This window comes from Rana temporaria, chromosome 3, assembly GCF_905171775.1.
Source record: "Rana temporaria chromosome 3, aRanTem1.1, whole genome shotgun sequence".
NCBI classification, from domain to species: Eukaryota; Metazoa; Chordata; class Amphibia; order Anura; family Ranidae; genus Rana; species Rana temporaria.
This window is the reverse complement of record NC_053491.1, coordinates 146,709,964-146,729,710: the sequence shown is the minus strand read 5'-3', so window position 1 is coordinate 146,729,710 and position 19,747 is coordinate 146,709,964. Positions and strand designations below refer to the sequence as shown.

General features: G+C 45.0%; 1 protein-coding gene across 3 annotated transcripts in view; it reads right to left on the bottom strand.

The window, feature by feature from the left end:
• The window catches only part of GRAMD4 (GRAM domain containing 4), a 204,973-nt gene that overhangs the window by 94,048 nt on the left and 91,178 nt on the right, over window positions 1-19,747 (bottom strand). The gene's annotated exons all lie outside the window — the stretch shown is intronic.

The window sequence follows — 19,747 nt, the reverse complement described above, 5'->3', positions numbered from 1 at the left end:
TTGGCCATCGGGTACTGGTACCGCCATCTTCACTACGGGAAACTGGCAGTGAAGCCTTGCAGTGGCCACCTTACAGAACTAGAAAGAGGCTCTAAGGAAGAAGATACTCCTTTGAAAGCCGTCACCCAGTAGTGGTCCTGACATCCTCCCCTCTGTCATCTGCAGACTGTTGGTTTCAGGACCGATTGCCACAAATAGGTGGCTTTTACAAGCAATATTTCTCCACGTTTGCGAGTAGTTTTTACCTTTTTATCAATAAATATATGTAATTGGGATAATGCACTAGGCTGGAGCGCCCTCTTTTTTCTATCTTTTTTAGGACTACTAAGATATCCCCTATTCTGGAGAAACTATCCCTTGAGTAGTAGGCCACCCGGACATCACACTAATGCGCAGGTGTGAGTTTGCCGTTATATAGAACTAGGAAACCGGGGCCAACTTGTAGCCAATGGATGAAAAATTTTGGGCTCATACATTGGCAATATTTTGGATAAAACACAGCCACAAGGGCCATCAAGCATTCCTCCACTTACAGAAGAAGGGGCACCCCTTCATTGGGAAGAGGGTTTGCTGCCTGTCTTGGCAAGCTTGGGACTTGGGGCTGCAGGACTTTTTGCAAAAAGGATGGTTTGGGGTTTATTCCCCAAGCAATGCAAAGAATCAAAAGGAAACATTTGTTCCAGACCAAGACAACTTCTGTCACCGACTTATCCCCTGATGGTGCTTTAAAAAGTAAATACACACGAGGATTGTCCTTAGTCCACCACACATGCGCAGGAGGTTTTGAAACCTTTTATTTCCCAATCCCCTAGTGCCAAAACAAGACGCCCTTGCCAGGCCCACAAGGGGGCACAATATTCAATAATATTATCAGCACCAAGAAGGGGAGAGGAAAGCTCATCAGCATCCAACCACCTGGAGGTTACAAAGGTAGTATTATGGCCTGTGCTGGGCAAGAGCTTCAGCAATTATGTCCTGCTCGGCTAAGGTTTCAAAGCAAAAAGGACCGATTCCATGATGGAACATGCCTACCTCTGTGCCACAGAATATGCTGGAGAGGGTCAAACCTGTGCACTGGTGCTGCTGCACCTTTGCAATAGCACATGTGGGCAGGAAGGTAGCACATGTGCAGTGATGCCACCAAGCCATGCCTAAGTAGAAGAGATGAGTACTTGAAACTAAGGGCACCAAAACAGGGTAGAGCATGCCATGTACTATCAAATCAGGAAATCAACTCATTACAAACAAATCAAATCATGAAAGTGAATCCAATTTAATTCATTGCCAAAGATCCTCCCTTTTCAGAATGAGTGAATAAGGAAACTGAAAACAGAAGCCAAAACTCACGATTTGTAAAATAAGCTAGAACATGAGCAAGACAGTCTCTGAATAAATTATACAGCACACAATATTCTGTTTTGTGACATCATGGGCTGTGTGAGCAGGCAAATGCCCTGCGGTTTCGACCTGTATTTAGGGTGTCAAAAGCATTGTGCCGACACCCGCTGCAGATTGCAAGGGCAGAGAGTTGAGTGCGGTGTGGGAAACACTCACAGAACGCATGTTTCCCCGCACTGTGCACTGGTGTGAATGGACACCAAGACAGTTTTGCATATTAATACATAATTTATGTCGGATATAATTTTCAGAAGCTTTAAACTAATAGAATTATTTGAAATTTACTTTGTATTCACATAAAGTAACAGTTGACTGAAATAGGTTTTTGGGTATTTGTGTTTCTTCTCTTGACGATTTCCTATTAAAGTATGTGGGAGTGGGGGGCGTGGCCAGCGCGGCATGTGAGCAGACGCTTCTTCACAGAGCTCCCGTGCTGATCCTTCATTGATCCGGTTTCCGGCACGCTAAAAAGCCTGAATTTTCGCCATCCTGCTTTGGGAACGATCCCTCAACACCTGGCTGACGTTGTTCTACTCTCAGGGGGCATGATGACCCGCGGACAGAAAGGAGAAGGCTCACGGCGGGATTCCCAATATGGCGCCGCTCCGCCATCAGCACAGAAGGCGCGGGCAGGGGAAAAGGCTAAGGAGGGGGTGAGTAAACAACTCAAACACCCTGAAAAGAATTCCGGAGAGCCCCCTATAGACATGAGATATTACGCCCTGAAACTGGCAGGGAAGCAGGGCATGGCAGATGCACAGCCCCTAGATGATTGCACTGCTCCCAGGTACAATGACATGGAGGAGGGGGAGAGTGTGCAGGGAGCAGGCGCTATGTTTGTGCAGAGTCAGGACAGCCCAGACCTGCAGGAGGAGGATGATGATCCTGAACCTGAGGGGGAGAGCAACCAATGCTTGCTGCCATACTAAAAGCTGATGCAAAAACAAATGCACGGCCTCTGAACAGCCTGCGTACACGTTTTGGGAGCCTGGAGGAGGAGGTTTGCCTGATTAGACAAGGCATTCAGAAGATAAGGGAGAGAACCACTGCAGCGGAAAGCAGGATAAGTGACATAGAGGATAAGTTACCCCCGCTGATCAGGGATGCCCAATCCACCGCACGGCTGGCGAGGGCCGAAGATTTTGAGAACCGCCTCAGGCGCAATAATGTGCGTATAGTGGAGCTGCCAGAAAAAGTGGAGGGCTGCGACCCCACGCAGTTTGTGGAGCAATGGATGGCGGATGTGTTTGGTAAAGATGCTTTTACACAACTTTACGCAGTTGAGAGGGCTCATAAAGTGCCGACTAGGCCTCTTCCCCCCTGGAAATCCCCCCCGCCCGATGCTAGCCCGGCTGTTAAACTACAGAGACAGAAAAATGATACTGAGGCTGGCCAGGGAGAAGAGGAATGTTCAGTTTAATGGCACAAGGGTTTCGTTCTACCCAGACTTCTTTGCTGCAGTTCAGAAGAGTCGGGCACACTTCACTGACTGATTAAAAAACGCCTGCAGAAACTACAGGCGCCATATGCCATGCTATACCTGGCGAAACTCAGAATCATACTGAGGGGACAAGCCCACTTTTTTGAAAACCCTGCCGAAGCCTCGGATTGGCTGGATGCTAATGCGGGCGTGCTGCGCCAGGCCCAGAGACCTCCTGAGCTTGAAGATTGAACCATCTGAGGTATACTGGTTGTGCTGCCTTGATTTTTCCTCGGCTGAGGAACCTGCCGGAAACATACAATGATTCTTTCTACAAAAAGTGAGTGAGTTCGGAAATGTACCTATTGCTGCCAATGCTTCTAATGAAGTTGACCAGTGACTATGTTGCCATACCAGATGGCCCAGTTGAAGGTTCGTGGGACCGGTTGTTTGGAACGCCGACAGGGTTCCGTGCAGATGGAAGCCGAGCCTGCACAGGCGTTTAGTCCACTATGGATGAGTTCCATGTGTTCAGTCGGCACACTGTTGTGCGACTCAAGTTGCTGCTATGCGATGGACTGCTCCAGAGCGGTTATTTCCTCTTACCTGCTGAGTGGAGACCCAGTTCTCTCTACTACCCAGTTGACCGAACTATGCCTATTCACGCCCCAGTCTGCCATCGCGTCCTCTACCACTTGGAGGGAGGAGGGTGGGTGTGAGGGTGGTGGTTTTTCCCCTGATGGTTATGTGTTCGACCCCCCTTGATGGCAGTGGTTACGATATTTTCATGGAATGTCAGGGGGCTGCAAGACCCTCTGAAACACACTATGGTATCCACCTTGATGAGGAAAAGGCTGCCGGCCATTTGTGCCCTGCAAGAGACCCATCTCACTGCTGACTCTGAGTCCTGCTTGAACTATCGGTGGGTGGGCCGGGGGTTATCACTCCACTCACACTTCATATTCTAGGGGTGTGAATGTGCAGATTCATAGCTCCATAGAGTACGAGGAGCTTAGCTCTGAGCTTGATGCTGTGGGTAGATATGCGTTTCTGCTATGTAGGGTGTTTAATTTTAAATGTATTCTTGCTTTTGTGTACATACCACCCCCATATAATAACCAGGTACTGAGGGCATTAATGGAGTTTCAGGTGCAGTTCCCGGAGGTGCCATTGTACGCCTTTGGGGACTTCAACTGTTACACAGATCCCGTTGGACAAACACCCACTGGGGGGAGGGGGGAGGGGGGGTGCCGTACTGCCCTGAGGAAATTCATGGTGGAGGTGGGGTGGGGAGACCCTTGAAGAGCTAGGAACCCGGAAGTGAAGCAGTTTTCCTGTTTCTCCAAGAGTTACTCCTCTTTGTCTAGGATAGATTTATGTCTCTGTTCGCATGCGGCTGAGCGTTACATCTCGGAGGTGGCGTATGCTCCGAGAAGTGTGTGGTATCATTCCCCATTGGTTGCCTCCTTAGATGTCTGTCCCCCTTCTGCGGGGGCCAAGGCCCCGTGGAAGATGAACGCCTTTTGGCTGAATCTCTTCCCTTCCCATGATCATATAGAATCCTCCATTTCAGAATTTTGGCGTATTCATGCGGTCTCGGAGAACATAGGCATGACTTGGGAGGCCTTGAAGGCCGTCCTGCGAGGCCTGTTTATCACAGAGATCCAGGCCATTAAAAGGCAGACAAATGCTCAGAGGGAAGGGATAGAACCGATCGCCGGGAAGTTAGAGGACACCTTTATTGCAGATCCGTCCGAGACTAACAGGGAGGCATGGCTCTCGGCGCAGGATGCGCTGTATCGAGTCACGGCCTCGGGGGCGGAGAGGAAACGTTTTTTTCAGAGGGCGGCATTTTTTGAGGAGGGTGAACACACTGGCCGCATGCTGGCAACTATTGCTCATTCCCAGCAGATGTTCCCCCTCCATTGGGGCACTGCGCACCCACGCTGGCAAGGTGACTAGCTCCCCCAATCACATCCTGTCTGAGATTGTGGGTTTTTACTCCTTGCTCTACGAATCTAACCAAGCGTATTCGCTTGAGTCCCTGGCTGAATACTTGGACCCGGTCCAACTGTCTGTTCTGTCAGCCTCCAATAGGGAGATGCCTGACGCTGGGGGAGTTGCAGATGGCGACCAGTCTGTTCCCTAACTCGAAGGCCCCTGGGGATGAAGGACTCGCGGCGGAGGTATACAAGCAATATGGGGAAATAATACTCCCGCACCTTTTGAAGGTGTTTAATGATGCAAAGGAGACCAGCACCCTACCACAATCTATGTCTAGAGCCAATATAGTTTTAATTTTGAAGCCAGATAAGGACCCTCTTGACCCTGGTTCGTACAGACCGATTTCGCTACTACAAAATTATGTCAAGATCCTTGCCAAAGCCCTAGCAGCAAGACTGAATAATGCCATTTCCACCATAATTCACTCTGACCAATCTGGGTTCATGCCCCAAAAGTCGACGGCAATAAACCCGAGGAGACTTTTTTTAAATATCCAGTCCCGGGCGGATAACGTTGGAGACAGAGCATTGCTATCCTTGGATACCCATAAGGCATTTGATAGTGTCGAATGGGCGTTTCTTTGGGCTGTTATGTGGAGATTTGGGTTTGGAGACTGCTTTATTGCGTGGGTACAGCTTTTGTACTCGTCCCCGATGGCAGCTATACGGAAGGGAGGATTTCGCACACTTTTAACCTACACAGGGGTACGCGGCAGGGGTGCCCCCTGTCCCCTCTCCTATTTGCCCTAGCCATAGAGCCATGGCTGCCATAATCAGGACAAACCCCTTGGTACTGGGATTTCAGTATGGAGATCTTCATGGGAAGATCATGTTGTACGCAGACACCATGCTTCTCCTCGGAGATACCTCTGCCTCGCTGTCGGAGGCAATGAATGTTGTCAGGCGATAAGGAGAGTACTCGGGATTGGTTGTCAATTGGACCAAGTCCTCCCTTCTACTGCTTGACCGTGACCCTTCCCTGTCCCCGGCGACCGTGCAGGACATCCCTGTCTCCAAGTCATTTCGGTATCCAGATTACCGCACGTTTGTTGGAGTATGTCAGTCTCAACCTCACCCCCCTGATCAATCGATGTCGCGATCAGGTCAAAGTATGGAGTAGGCTGAAACTGTCCCCTGTAGGTAGAGAAAATTTGATAAAGATGATCCTTATGCCACAGTTGTATGTACTTCATAACTCCACGATGGTTATCCCCCTCAAAAAGTTTAGAATTATTAACTATTCCGTTCACTCATATGGCTTGCTAAACCCCCTAGAATCAAGCTTGAACAACTGCAACGGTCGAAGGACGTTGGTGGACTGGCATTGCCCAATCCTTGGCTTTACTATCTAGCTTCCCAAATGCAACATATTGCTAGAGTTGTAGGCCCTGGACAGGACCGGGAGCTGAATATGCGGGACTCTTCGGCCCGGCTGCTCAGCTTCACCACTGGGGGGAGGTGGCGGAAGGACTGGAGGCCCTACGTTATACCAAGTCCAACAAGCTTTTCCCCACGTATGTGCTCATGCAGAAGGTCTGGAACAAGGTTAGGATGCTTCAGGGGGTGACAGGGTTCACTAAATACAGTCCTATTTGGGATAATCAGTACTATTGGGAACTGGCTAAACTACCTTATGGCCTACAGTGGAAACAATATGGCATCTCCCTTATGACGCATGTGATTAGGGAGGGCAGACTTAGATTCTTCCAGGAGCTCAGGACAGACTTCCGATTGCCGGCCTCTATGTCATTTTATTACCTACAACTTAAACACGCTATAGACGCTCAGGGGGAGGCAGATATCTGGTCCTTGGACTTAGAGTCTGTCTTCAATAACATATTTGAGGTGGACACGTAACTGCTTTATCTCATGTTGCTATGCCATGCTCCTGAATCTCTTCATACCGAATGCCCCGTTGAGGGCGATGACCCGGTGGGAACAAGATGTGGGAGCGTTTGAGGAGGGTCAGTGGGAGGAGGCCTTGCAGGCAGTTCCTTGAATGTGTCGCACAGACTATCGCAGCTCTATGTCCTTCTGAGGGTGCACTATACGCCGGCTAGGCTGGCACGAATAGGGGTGGATCCGACCTGTGTTAGGTGCTGTAGAGATCATTGTGATCTTATTCACCTGCTGTGGCGCTGCCCGAAACTACACCTATATTGGACAAAGGTCATTGATACCCTTAATGGGGCTTTTCAGGTTCAGATACCATTAGAACCCAAAATCTGTTTGCTGGAGGTAGGGGAAAACCTGCTGGAGGAGGGTGTCTCTAGGAAAGCCATTGCTAGGGCCCTATTTCAGGCCCGATTGATGATACTGAGGCACTGGAAAGACACTGAACCACCAACGGTGCAGGAATGGATCAAACAGATAAGTGATACATTAAGGCTGGAAAAAGTTGTGTATCAGCACAGAGGTTAAATTCGAAAAATTATGGGCCCCTTGGCTGAATGTTCCGGGTCTGGCCCTGATGGATTTGGTGTATGATCGTCTATTTTAGAGTTGTGGGGAGGGGGTGAATTTCTAAGTTCGGATAAATTACAGGATGGCTAATGCAGGATGTAATATATCCAAGGTGTGGGGGCGGGGACACATATTCGGGTACTTGTACATTGAATGCTGGGGTGCTGCGCCACACTGACTGTGTAAAATGCTTATGCTCTGGAGCTCTTTGCTTGTACTGACATTTCGGTTCAATAAAAACCTTTATTTGAGAAAAAAAAAAAGTATGTGGGAGTTCAGATTTACAATTGCACATACAAAACTCCTCGGAATCCAAAGAACAAAAGTTCTCCATTGATGCATTCAGGACTGAGTGTATTAAAGCGGGGGTTCACCCGGAATTTTTTTTTTAACATTAGATTGAGGCTAATTGTGGGAAGCACAATCGGGTGTTTTTTTTTTTAAAATCAATGCAGTACATACCGTTTTGGGGATAGATGTTCTCCCGCCGCTTCCGGGTATGGTCTTCGGGACTGGGCGTTCCTATTTGATGACAGCCTTCCGACCGTCGCATACAGCGCGTCACGAGTTGCCGAAAGAAGCCGAACGTCGGTGTGGCTGTATACGGCTCTTGCGCACCGACGTTCGGCTACTTTCGGCAACTCGTGACGCGCTGTATGCGACGGTCGGAAGGCTGTCAATCAAATAGGAATGCCCAGTCCCGCAGACCATACCCGGAAGCGGCGGGAGAACATCTATCTCTAAAACGGTATGTACTGCATTGATTTAAAAAAAAAAAAAAACACCAGATTGTGCTTCCCACAATTGGCCTCAATCTAAATGTTAAAAATGTGTTTTTCGGATGAACCCCCTCTTTAAGGCAGGAGTTCATGATCCTAGCTTAGCATGGAGGAAATGAGTCGTGAGTCAAGTCAGTTATTCAAATCATTTCACTGATCTGATCTAAATGATTTGAATCACTAAAAATAATCACTTTGCCCCAAGTCTATTACACATACACAAAGCAGAATTGAAAAATCAGCTCACTATTAACCTTCTCCAGGATAAGCATACCCATTAGGGTCTTCTAGGACTGCGCTGTGCCGCAGAAGACCTCAGCCCTGTAAATTGTCCGATCAGCTAACTCACAGATGCAACCGATAGACAAAATTTAGTACAACATGTGAGACTCTGTGTCAAAAGTAGTGTACAGGCTGCGCCCATTCTTCCAACAGGGTCCAGTCCATTCACTGTGCCTGTGGGATATAAACATCCATGGGAACGACCCAGAAAACTGCCACCGCTATAAAGCATGGAGGTTCAGCAAAGAAAGGCAATTCAAGTACATATTTATACATAAAAGCTAAAAATGAACTCTCCGCAGACAGACCCATCACATACGGGCACAAGCAAAAAACAAAAGGCAATGCCAGGAGTGGGAGGGGGTTTTGCTTTGCGATTTGCCAGTGTCCAATCACCTGGATGTGGAGCCTAGTAGTCTAAGAATTTATTCACCTGTATCCTGTAATGTACGATTAGGACATTTAGAACCTTTTCAGGTTTCTACATATCCATGATGGATATGATATGCTTAAGGAAAAGGGCTATGAACAGGAGGTTTCTTTAGCAAGGTTAGTTTAACTCATTGAACTTCAAATGTTTCTGGTGTGAACTTTCTTCTAGAGCGAAAAACTGCCATTTCCTGGTGGTCATCCCTGGTCATTTTCAGAGCAATGCAACAAGGGATTAATAAAAATGAAATCTGTATATATAAAAAATAAATAAAAAAAATTAATGATGCGATGGGGTCGATTTACTAAAACTAGCATGTCAGGACAAGTCTGATCATTGGAGGAAAGCAGCACAGCTGGAGAACTGACCACGCTGTGTTATCCTGCCTACGGAGGTCAGTATTTAATAGATTAGCAGAAGGACTGGTAGGAACGCCTCGGATTTCACACAAAAAGAAGCAATACAAAGAACAGGATACATTGTCATACAAGTATATGGTACAGCAGGCACAAATCAGGAATATGAAATGCTGGGTTTACACACTCTAATTGAACAGCGGATTTGCTACCATGTAAAACTGCACCAGATTTTGTACTCTAGTTTTAGTAAATCAACCTCAAGGTGCTTTAGCAAAATTGTTATGTAGCTAAGGTTTATATATACACTAGTGAAGAAACAACAGAGAGCCAAGCTTACATAAATATTTTGTACAGATACCATAGTGCCAGCCAAAGACCTGTCTCATTAGATGAGACCGCTAGTTGGCAGTTTGCCCCAAAAGTCAGATCATATGAAAGTCTGCTAATATGACAGAATATTGTAAAATGCAAGAAAATGTGTTATGTGTAAGAACAGTTGTATACCCGCACATGTAAAAAAAAAAAAAGAAGCAAGAAAAAAAACCCTATTAAAGGCAAAGGCATTGTTGCCGTATGTGTTTATGTGAAATCTCCATTAATAGCTGTAAAATATCAGAATTATGAATATATTTCATTTAGCTTGCATCTATGAAAGCCGGGCAAAAGGGCTTCACAGAAGCGCTTGTTAAAGAGCAGACAATGCGGGGCCGAGATGTGTATATACAAACTATGGAGAGACAATTCCATTGTTTTACACCTACTCCCTTCAAAGGATCCCATGCTGGGATATGCAAGGAAGGGAGGCCAACCCGTAATCAATACCAAACTTCCTGGAACAATTCTATTAAATCTCCTGCCCAGAATAGTCCCCAGGATTTGCATTAAAGGGGGCTGACTTAGGTAGTAAGCTAGGCCAACCTATGGGGCATCAGCATGGAGGGATATACTCCGAGCAGATGTGAGAGGAAGCTCTCTTTATGGAACGGCAGCGAGGAGGATGGGACTAGGTTTATATAAGGGTATATATTGGAAAAGGTATGTTTTAATGGTAACTGAACATGTTTGCACATTAATGTTTTAGAATAATATGCTCTAGATTCCTCCATGTAAATATTGTATTTTAACCTACCATTTCCTTCTTGTTTAAGACCATAGATATTTTCTTTGTATTAGATAGACTTTGTAACGATACTTTAATAAAGGTTATTATGTTAACACTTTCACTTCCGGTCAAAAGAACTTTCATTTAACCCCCATCATATCTTTGAGATATTAAAATCTTAAATATAGATTTTAAAGGTTAACAGCATAATGAGCTAGTATGCACTGCATCATTATGTAATGCTTAACCGTACAGGTTTAGAAGATATTTATTTTACCTACAGGTAAGCCTTATTATAGGCTTACCTGTAGGTAAAACATTGCAAATAAAGGTATACAACCACTTTAAGTATAAAGAAGTCATCAAAAATGTTCCTACCAATTATACCTAAATGGATTCAGCAACATGCTAATTTTGGAACCTAAAAATACAGCTATTCCAAGCTAATATAGCTACTTGAACATACAGTATCGACAATCTAGAAATATTACAATTTTCCTGCTGTACAAATAACCTTGTTACAACAAAACAAATGTCTTCATACAAATCTTTTTACACGTATCTTGAAATGAACATAACTCTTCACAAGCCACATGCATACAACCATGCCTATGTAGTAGGGCCGAAAAAACTAATCGATAAAATCGACAACGAATCGAATATGAAAAAGCCGATTAGTCAGCCTGCATACAGAATGCATTATTTTTTTCACATATCAGGAAATACAGTGCAGCACACATACAGCTTAGAACACCATCCATACATGTCAGTAAGTGCCTGAAAACTTGTGAATGTGTGAGGAGTAGGGCTGAAACAATTAATCGATTCATTTCATCATCGATTATTTGTCGGTTAAATCGATTACTATTTTAATAAAATCGATCGGGCAGTAACATAATGGGGTTAAAAAAAAAAAAATTGGCCCTTTACAGTACAAAGAGCAAATAATCGCTACTGTAAATATTACATTCACTGTTCAACAGTAAAAAAAAAAAAATTAACCCCTTACAGTAGCGATTATTTGCTCTTTTTGTACTATAAAGGGCCAATTAGTATTTTTTTTACCTCACTATGTTACCAAACGTCTTAGGCCTGGTTCACACATATGTGTTTTTTGGTCCTTTTTGCAGAAACGCACTACAGTTAATATATCATGGTTTCCTATGGGACACGTTGCTTTTTTCAGCTGCTGCGTATTTGGAAAGGGTCAAGGACGTTTTTCAAAGCAAAAAATAGGATTTTTATAACAGCTTACCTGTAAAATCCTTTTCTTGGAGTACATCACGGGACACAGAGCTGCATATTCATTACTATGTGGGTTATAGAGTCTACCTTCAGGTGATGGACACTGGTGTAATCAATTAAACAGGAAGTTCCCTCCCTATATAACCCCTCCCCTACTGGGAGTTCCTCAGTTTTTGTAGCAAAGCAATAAGTGTCCCAATATCCCCAAACAAGAGGGGTGGGAGCTCTGTGTCCCGTGATGTACTCCAAGAAAAGGATTTTACAGGTAAGCTGTTATAAAAATCCTATTTTCTTTATCGTACATCACGGGACACAGAGCTGCATATTCATTACTATGTGGGATGTCCCAAAGCAATGCTTACTGAGGGGAGGGAGACACCAACAACGCAGACCGCCATCAGACGCGAGGACCTATAATGCTGCCTGCAGCATACTGCGCCAAAAAGCTGCATCCTCTTGCCGTCTTATGTTCACCTGATAGGAGTTAGTGAACGTAAGCACAGATGACCAAGTTGTGGCCTTGAAAATCTGCGTCATAAAGGCTTGGAAATGCATTGCGCATAAAGCGCTTACCATCCTGGTAGGGAGCACCCCCACAAAAAAACAGGGGGAATCCTACTCTAACCACAAGCCTGAATAATAACCTGATGAATCAACCTTAAAAACAGTTGATTTTAGACGCTGCCTGCCCTTTCCTGTGGCCTCCTGGTAGCGCAACATCAGTTTTCCGTATCCGAGCAGCCGCTTCAGATAGGCCTAGACCCTTCTTACTCCAACGAGAGAGAGAGTGTAACCATTTTAATAGCTGACCTGAACACTGCCTGCCCATCTAGGGTCTTCTGGCAGCCCAATAAAAACGTCAGCTTTCTATATCTGAAACCTTCAGATAGGTATTTAACTGCTCTCATCTCAATTGAGAGAAAAGCAATAACCTTTCCTTCCGTGAAACAAGGTTTTGAAAAAAGGGAAGGTAAGAATATCTAGATTCAAATGAATACTAGATCCTTCTAGTAAATAAGGTTGGGTGAGGATGAAAATCACTCTACTTGTAAGAATAATTGAGTATGGCTCTATACCAAGAAAGTTGCCAATACTGAAACTCTTGGAGGCTACCACAACCAAGAACACCAATTCCCTTGTTAAAGGATGAAGGGAAATATGGTGCATCGGCCCAAGGAGCTGACCCTGTAAGCCGACAAAACTAGAGCCAATCCTCCGAGCACAAGGGCGACCTAACTGGTGGACTTATACAAGGGGTGACGTGCATAACAGCCCGGACCAAAGAGTGTGAAGTAATCGACCTTTGGAAGCAAGGCCGAGATCGGATCCTTGATATAACTTAAGGCTAGCTCCGTCTCCTTTCCAAATGTAGGAAGGCAGGAATTTTACCTTTGACAAACTTCCACGGATGCCACCATCTGGTTTCACACCAGGAACATGGGCCTTCCAGACCGTAGGCTATCTGGTCCTGGAGGCCAGCTCTCTTGTATGAATCAAGGGAATTGACGCTGATTCTGAAAGTCCCGATCCTCGAGAATGTGGTCTATAATAGCCAGACCATTAATTCACCTGTTGCAAGGCAGAATGTAATACCCCCTGCAAAGTAGGCCTGGACAAGATGTAAGGGACTGTGGGTCCTCTACCACCCTTACTGTTCCTGCACCGAGAGGTCGTCAGGGTTATGCCAGAGTAATCAGGCCAGCTTCCGTTCTCCTCTAAATGTTGCATAGAAGCCACAAAAGTCGCGGCACTGGGGGGAGAGACACAACCAGTGACAACTGGTCCCCCCCCTCGGATTAAAAACACATCTGCCCCGCATGCGGGTGGATCCTTTATCCTTGACCCCAAGCTGTTCAATCTCTTGTTGAGCCTGGACGCCAATACATCTTATGTACAGGGTACTATTTCTGTGACATTTGGTCAGGAAAACAGTCGGGGTGTAGAGGTCATTCTCCCGGAGACACTTGTTGACGGCTCCAGCGAATCGCCTGCCAATTCTGCATTTCATGAAATGACGAATGCCAATAGGCAAGGCACAAGCTCCTCCTTGGTAAATTAAGTAAATCACTAGTATGGCATAGTCTGATTGTACTCTGACAGAACCAACCTGCCACCTGAACGTTCAGGCCCCTAAGCCAGATGCTCCATCGGTAGCTCTAGCTGACAGATAAGGCTCCCTTGGAGCTTGACTACTTCCCCTGGGCCATGGTCTCTTCCTGACCTGGCAAACCCTTTTAGTTAAGAATCACCAAGAGGAATTCCAGCATATCTCTGGGACCGGGTTCTTTGGATAATGCTAGGTCAAGATCCACTCTTTCTAGGCCGACAAAATACTGTTTATAACAGCCCTGAATAAAAGTTAGTATAGGGAACTGTCTTGAATGAAGCCAGCATCTTCCCTAGTGCCTTAATCAAAAGGCCAAAAGTAAGGAACTGTTCCTTGCCGTGACCACATAGACCAGTTTTCTTATAGCGATGGTCTTGTCTGAGGCCAAAACTCTCCTTTTTGGACTGTGCCAAACATACCCAGCTTCTTGTCAAATGAAAGAATGTATCTTTAGAGTTCCAGATACTTGACCATGCTGGACACCCTTAGGTCCAGCCATGCTACTGACTGACCCATCAGCAGGAGTTTGCTTCGGTATGCCATTACTGCTATACCCTGGGCCTACAGACCTGCTAGAGGCGGGCCCTAGCACCCTGACAACCCAGGCACGGAGGCTAACCCAAAAGGGCAAGACCACCAACTGGAGATAGTGCTGTTCCCCTGCGAAACGCAGACAACCTCTGCAGACCCAAGTAAATAAACACATATGCAACTGGCTCCCCATGTGTGTATGTGGCAAGTGTTAAAGCCATATGCCTCAATGGAAGTGTGTGTACATGGCAGCGTGTGTTCCTGGAAGCATGAATTCATATAAATATGTTTTAAGAAAAACATGCATATAGCATGTGTGCTCTGTAACAAGCATCTTGCAAGCAAGCATGCGATATAAACGTGTTATGCAACAATGTGCAACATGAACCCATGCAGACACGTATTTCTATGCAAACACAAGGAATCCTGTATTGCTTAATTAGGCCGCCATGTACAACTTTAAAGTAATCATGCATCCTTATGCGATTCAGCATCTTCCATGCGATCAACATCTTATGCATTTTAAGCACTACTGTGCGGACAAGAACCCTTGTGTGACCAAGCACCCCTGTGCGATCCAGCATCCTTATGCACTCAAGCATCTTAATGCGACTTTAGGCATTTCTGTGAAACAAGCCTCTCTATGTGATCAAGTATCCTTGGGTAATCCAGGACGCTGTTGATCCGACAACCATGTGTGATCCAGCTTATTTTTGCATTCAAGCATCTTTAAGCGATCTTTAGGCATTCTTGTAGAAACAAGCCTCTCTGTGCGACCAAAATATCCTCGAGTAATCAAGGACTTGGGTGATCGGGTAATCATGTGTGATTCAGCATTTTTATGCCTTCAAGCCTCTTTATGCGATTCTAGGCATTTCTGTGGAAACAAGCCTCTTTGTGCGACCAAATATCCTTGGGGAATCAAGGGCTTGGGTGATCAGGTAATCATGTGTGATTCCAGCATTTTTATGCCTTCGAGCCTCTTTATGCGATTCTAGGCATTTCTGTGGAAACAAGCCTCTTTGTGTGACAAAATATCCTTGGGGAATCAAGGACTTGGGTGATCAGGTAATCATGTGCGATTCCAGCATTTTTATGCATACAAGCATCTTTATGTGAACTTAGGCACTTCTGTGGAAACAAGCCTCTCTGTGTGACCAAATATCCTTGGGTAATCCAGGACGCAGATGATCAGGTAACCATGTGTGATGCAGCATCTTTTTTGCATCCAAGCAACTTTATGCGATTTTAGGCATTTCTGTGGAAACAAACCACTTCTGTGTGACCAAACATCCTTGGGTAATCAAGGATTTGGGTGATCAGGTAACCATGTGTGTGTGATCCAGCATTTTTATACATACAAACGTCTTTATGCGATTTTAGGCCTTTCTGTGGAAACAAGTCTCTCTGTGTGACCCAATATCCTTGGGTAATCCAGGACTTGAGTGATCAGGTAACTAGCATATTTATGCACTCAAGCATTTCTATGCAACTCTAACAAACATGCAACACCATACAGACAGAAACATGTATCCTTATGCGATCCACAATAAAACATGCTTTGTTACTTGTTTTTATCCCACATGCATTCCAAACTCATCTTATGCAACATGCGGACTGGTAAAAAGGAAGTTATCCTCTGTAGATGTGCGTTTCCTCAATTAAGAGACGTTAGCAATGTGTACCAGCAACTGTGCATCCCTCAGATGTGCATTTGGTTAGCCTGAAGCCGACACCAGGCTGAGGACCATATGGAGGTCTTACTAGCCACCTATAGGAAAACCTCTCTTTACACTCTAAGGAGAAGATAGAGGCTTTGGCCGAGTAGGCAGAGGGAAATTATATGCAGCATGAATCTCTGAAAAGACTGCAGGTGCAATCAGAACCTGTAGAGCTATTGATAGCTTCTCCTTGTTAGGCTGCAGCTCCTGTCTCCTGTCCTCTGACAGTGAACCTTCATCCCCAGCTCTTCTAATCCCTTTGTTTAAGGATTAAAGCAGGAAAAGGGACACACCCTGCTTTTTTTTTTTTTTGCTTCTTGTGAGGATGCTGCGAACATAGCAGTTAACCTCTTGTAGAACAACAAATGTGATGCAAAAAACAAAACACATGCAGAGTGGCTGCAATGTTGGGGGAGGCTGCATTGATTGCCTGACAGGTCTGATGGCTCAATCTGTGAGCTGTCTCTACAGGGGAGAATAAGGGGCCACCAGGTTCAGGTGGCGATTCCTTTTTATATTCCTACCCCTGACCTTATTCAATGGGGAGACCAAAGTCCTAAGCTAAAAGCAGAGGAGCTTAACCCAGGTGCATCAACAGCTGAACATAGTCTGGCAGCAACAATGCCTGCTAATCTGCACAGCTAGATGCGGAGTAGGCGTCTTAGATGAATCTGTATCCAACTCACACAAGGTGCTTGCGTTTGTGTCCCCCTAGCTTTACAGAGCTCTGACGTCTGGGCCTTTTTGAAGAGCCCTCTCTGCGACTGCACTGAGCCGGTGAGCACGTGCGACATGGTAGAGCCTGAAGCTGAGGAAGTGGGACGCACAATAGACCAGCTAACACTTAAGCTTCCGTCTTTGGAAAGCATGGTAAGCGAAAACATCAGGCATGTCTTTTACTGCCCATAGTAGTGGAAAAACAGATAAGACTTGCAGCTACTCATGGAAGACAATGCTTTGCATAGGATTAAGGGCATTTTTTTTTTTTTTTTTTTATGTACCAGCCCCTTCAAGGGGAGATATATGGGTACTACAGCCATCCTGTCTGAACAGACATAGTGGCCCAGGCTACATGCCGGCTAGGGGAGGTATATGGGTGCCCTGAGCCATCCCGTCTCAAAAGACATTGTGGTTTACATTGCCCATGCATAAAAACATAATATAGGCGAGACCCATAGTCCCCTACAGAAGACCTACTGTCGAACCAAGTCCCGTAGGTCCCTCTCTTACCTTTCCACGCTGCAGGGTATTGCCAAGCAAGAGGCCCAATCTTCCCCCTTCACCGTGGGTATAGTCCTAGACCTTCAGGGACCGGGGTCCATGGCAGGAACACCACACCCCTGGACCTATATAGCACCCTGGCAGCAGAAAAAACATTTGGTCCTTAGAAGGCACAAAGTTCTGGAACCCAGGATCCAGCCCTCCGCAGAGAGGCATTATAGGCTAAACCTCGTTCTTCGTACCGAGGCCCGGGTACCGTCCACTTTGGCTATGAAGCACCTTGGACGGATCCGGATTTATGGAGGCTTTTTACATCCAGCATGGATCCCTCCAGTGGAGCTCCTAAGAGCACATGTTAACTCGTGACCAACACCTTAGACACTGATGAAAAAACTGAGGAACTCCCAGTAGGGGAGGGGTTATATAGGGAGGGAACTTCCTGTTTAATTGATTACACCAGTGTCCATCACCTGAAGGTAGACTCTATAACCCACATAGTAATGAATATGCAGCTCTGTGTCCCGTGATGTACGATAAAGAAACTGTGCTTTTTTTGGTTCGATATATTTCAATGGAGGAGCTGCAGAAAAGAATGTGCGTCTTTGCAGCAATTTGTGTTTTTTTAATCTGCCCAACAATTGGCCAAAAAAAAAAAAAAGCATAAATGAAAGCAAAAAACGCAAAATCGGAGCAAAGTCACGTGCGCAAAAATCAAAAATGCACAGCAAAAAGCACTGCATAAACAGATCAAAAGCAAACTATAGGTGTGTACCGAGCCTTATGCTGGCCACACGGTTAATTTTTCAGACGAGAATATTGTATACAATACAAAAAATCTTTGTACATTCGCTGAATGAAAGAATGTTGTCTGAAATATTCACTGGCTTTTAACATTCCGTTTTAAAATCAATGTAATTTCGGAATGAAAACCATGCAATGTCTGAAAATTCCATTGACCAAGAAGTTTTCCATTTCATAAATTTTCCTGTCACTGTGGTTGAAAATGAACATCAATAAGACCCCACTAACGATTTGAAAATCTAATGCACGTTCTTAAAAATTGTTGTTTGGCCAGCATATAATATATTACAGTCCTGTTTGAAAATCTGCAAAACAGTGAAACTTTGTTTTTCTTTGAATAAAAACAATTTAATCTCCAAGTTTGATATTTACCAGATTCAACCTCAAACGGTATATACAGTACATCTCTTCTGTCTGTTATTCTCAGAGTGGATTAGAGATTTTTCTCCCTAACCATATAGTTGGTATTTATAGTTATTACTGCATATAGATATTTAAAGCGGGGGTTCACCCTTAGAGGGCACTTTTCCCCCTTAGATTCCTGCTCGTTTTTACTAGGGGAATCGGCTATTTATTTTAAAATATGTGCAGTACTTACCCGTTTACGAGATGCATCCTCTCCGTCGCTTCCGGGTATGGGCTTCGGGAATGGGCGTTCCTTCTTGATTGACAGGCTTCCGAGAGGCTTCCGACGGTCGCATCCATCGCGTCACGATTTTCCGAAAGAAGCCGAACGTCGGTGCGCAGGCGCAGTATAGAGCCGCACCGACGTTCGGCTTCTTTCGGCTACGAGTGACGCGATGGATGCGACCGTCGGAAGCCTCTCGGAAGGCTGTCAATCAAGAAGGAACCATACCCGGAAGCGACGGAAGAAGATGCAGCTCGAAAACGGGTAAGTACTGCTCATATTTTAATACAAATAGCCGATTCCCCTAGACCGAACGAGCAGGAAGCTAAGGGGAGAAATTTATTTATTTTTTTTACAAATGGGTGAACTCCCGCTTTAAGTAAGTATAAAGTTACTTTTTTTTTTTTTACTTTCCATACAAAATTATACACCACACTTTAAAGGTTATTAACCGATTAATCGAAACAATAAAATCGGCCAACAAATCGATTATGAAAAATAATCGTTAGTTGCAGCCCTAGTGAGGAGTAATGCCTCATGGGACATGCAGAGCTGGGCAGGAAGTGAGTGGTTGGTTCTAAAAGAAGAAGTTTTTTTTACCTTGCTATAGGGGCACTCTATAATATACTTGCAGCTTGCTATTGGGGCACTCTGAAGGCAGGAGGAGTCAGAAGTGTCGGTGGGGGACCCCAGAAGAGGAGAATCCGGGCTGCTCTGTGAAAAACCATTACACAAAGTAGGCAAGTATAACATGTTTGTTGTCACTTTAAAGACTGTGCAGATCAGTATCTGAACCCAGAAAAGTAGAGACTGATAGACTGGAGTTAATAAAGGCATTACAATTACATTTAAAAGTAAAAAACGTTTTCCAGTATTGTGCATTATGTATAAAATAATATACAAAAAAAAAAAAAAGAAGTCTAAGCTTTTAGTACTACTTTACTATAAACAATTTATATCTCCCTTCCACCCTTCATATGCAATGGATATAAAATGTCTACACATTCCTCTTAAAATTTCAGGTTTCTGCAGGAGGTTAAAAAAAAAAAAAAAAAAAGAAGGAGACAGTTAAATCATTTCAGAACTTTTTCCACTTTTAATGTGACCTATAAACAGTACAACTCAATTGAACAACAAACTAAAATCTTTTAACAACTTCAGATCCACGCTATGGCCGAAAGACGGCCGCAGCGCGGACCTGAACTGCCGGGTGGACGTCCATGGACGTCCGGCTGTGCTCTTCAGTGTTGGGCGCTG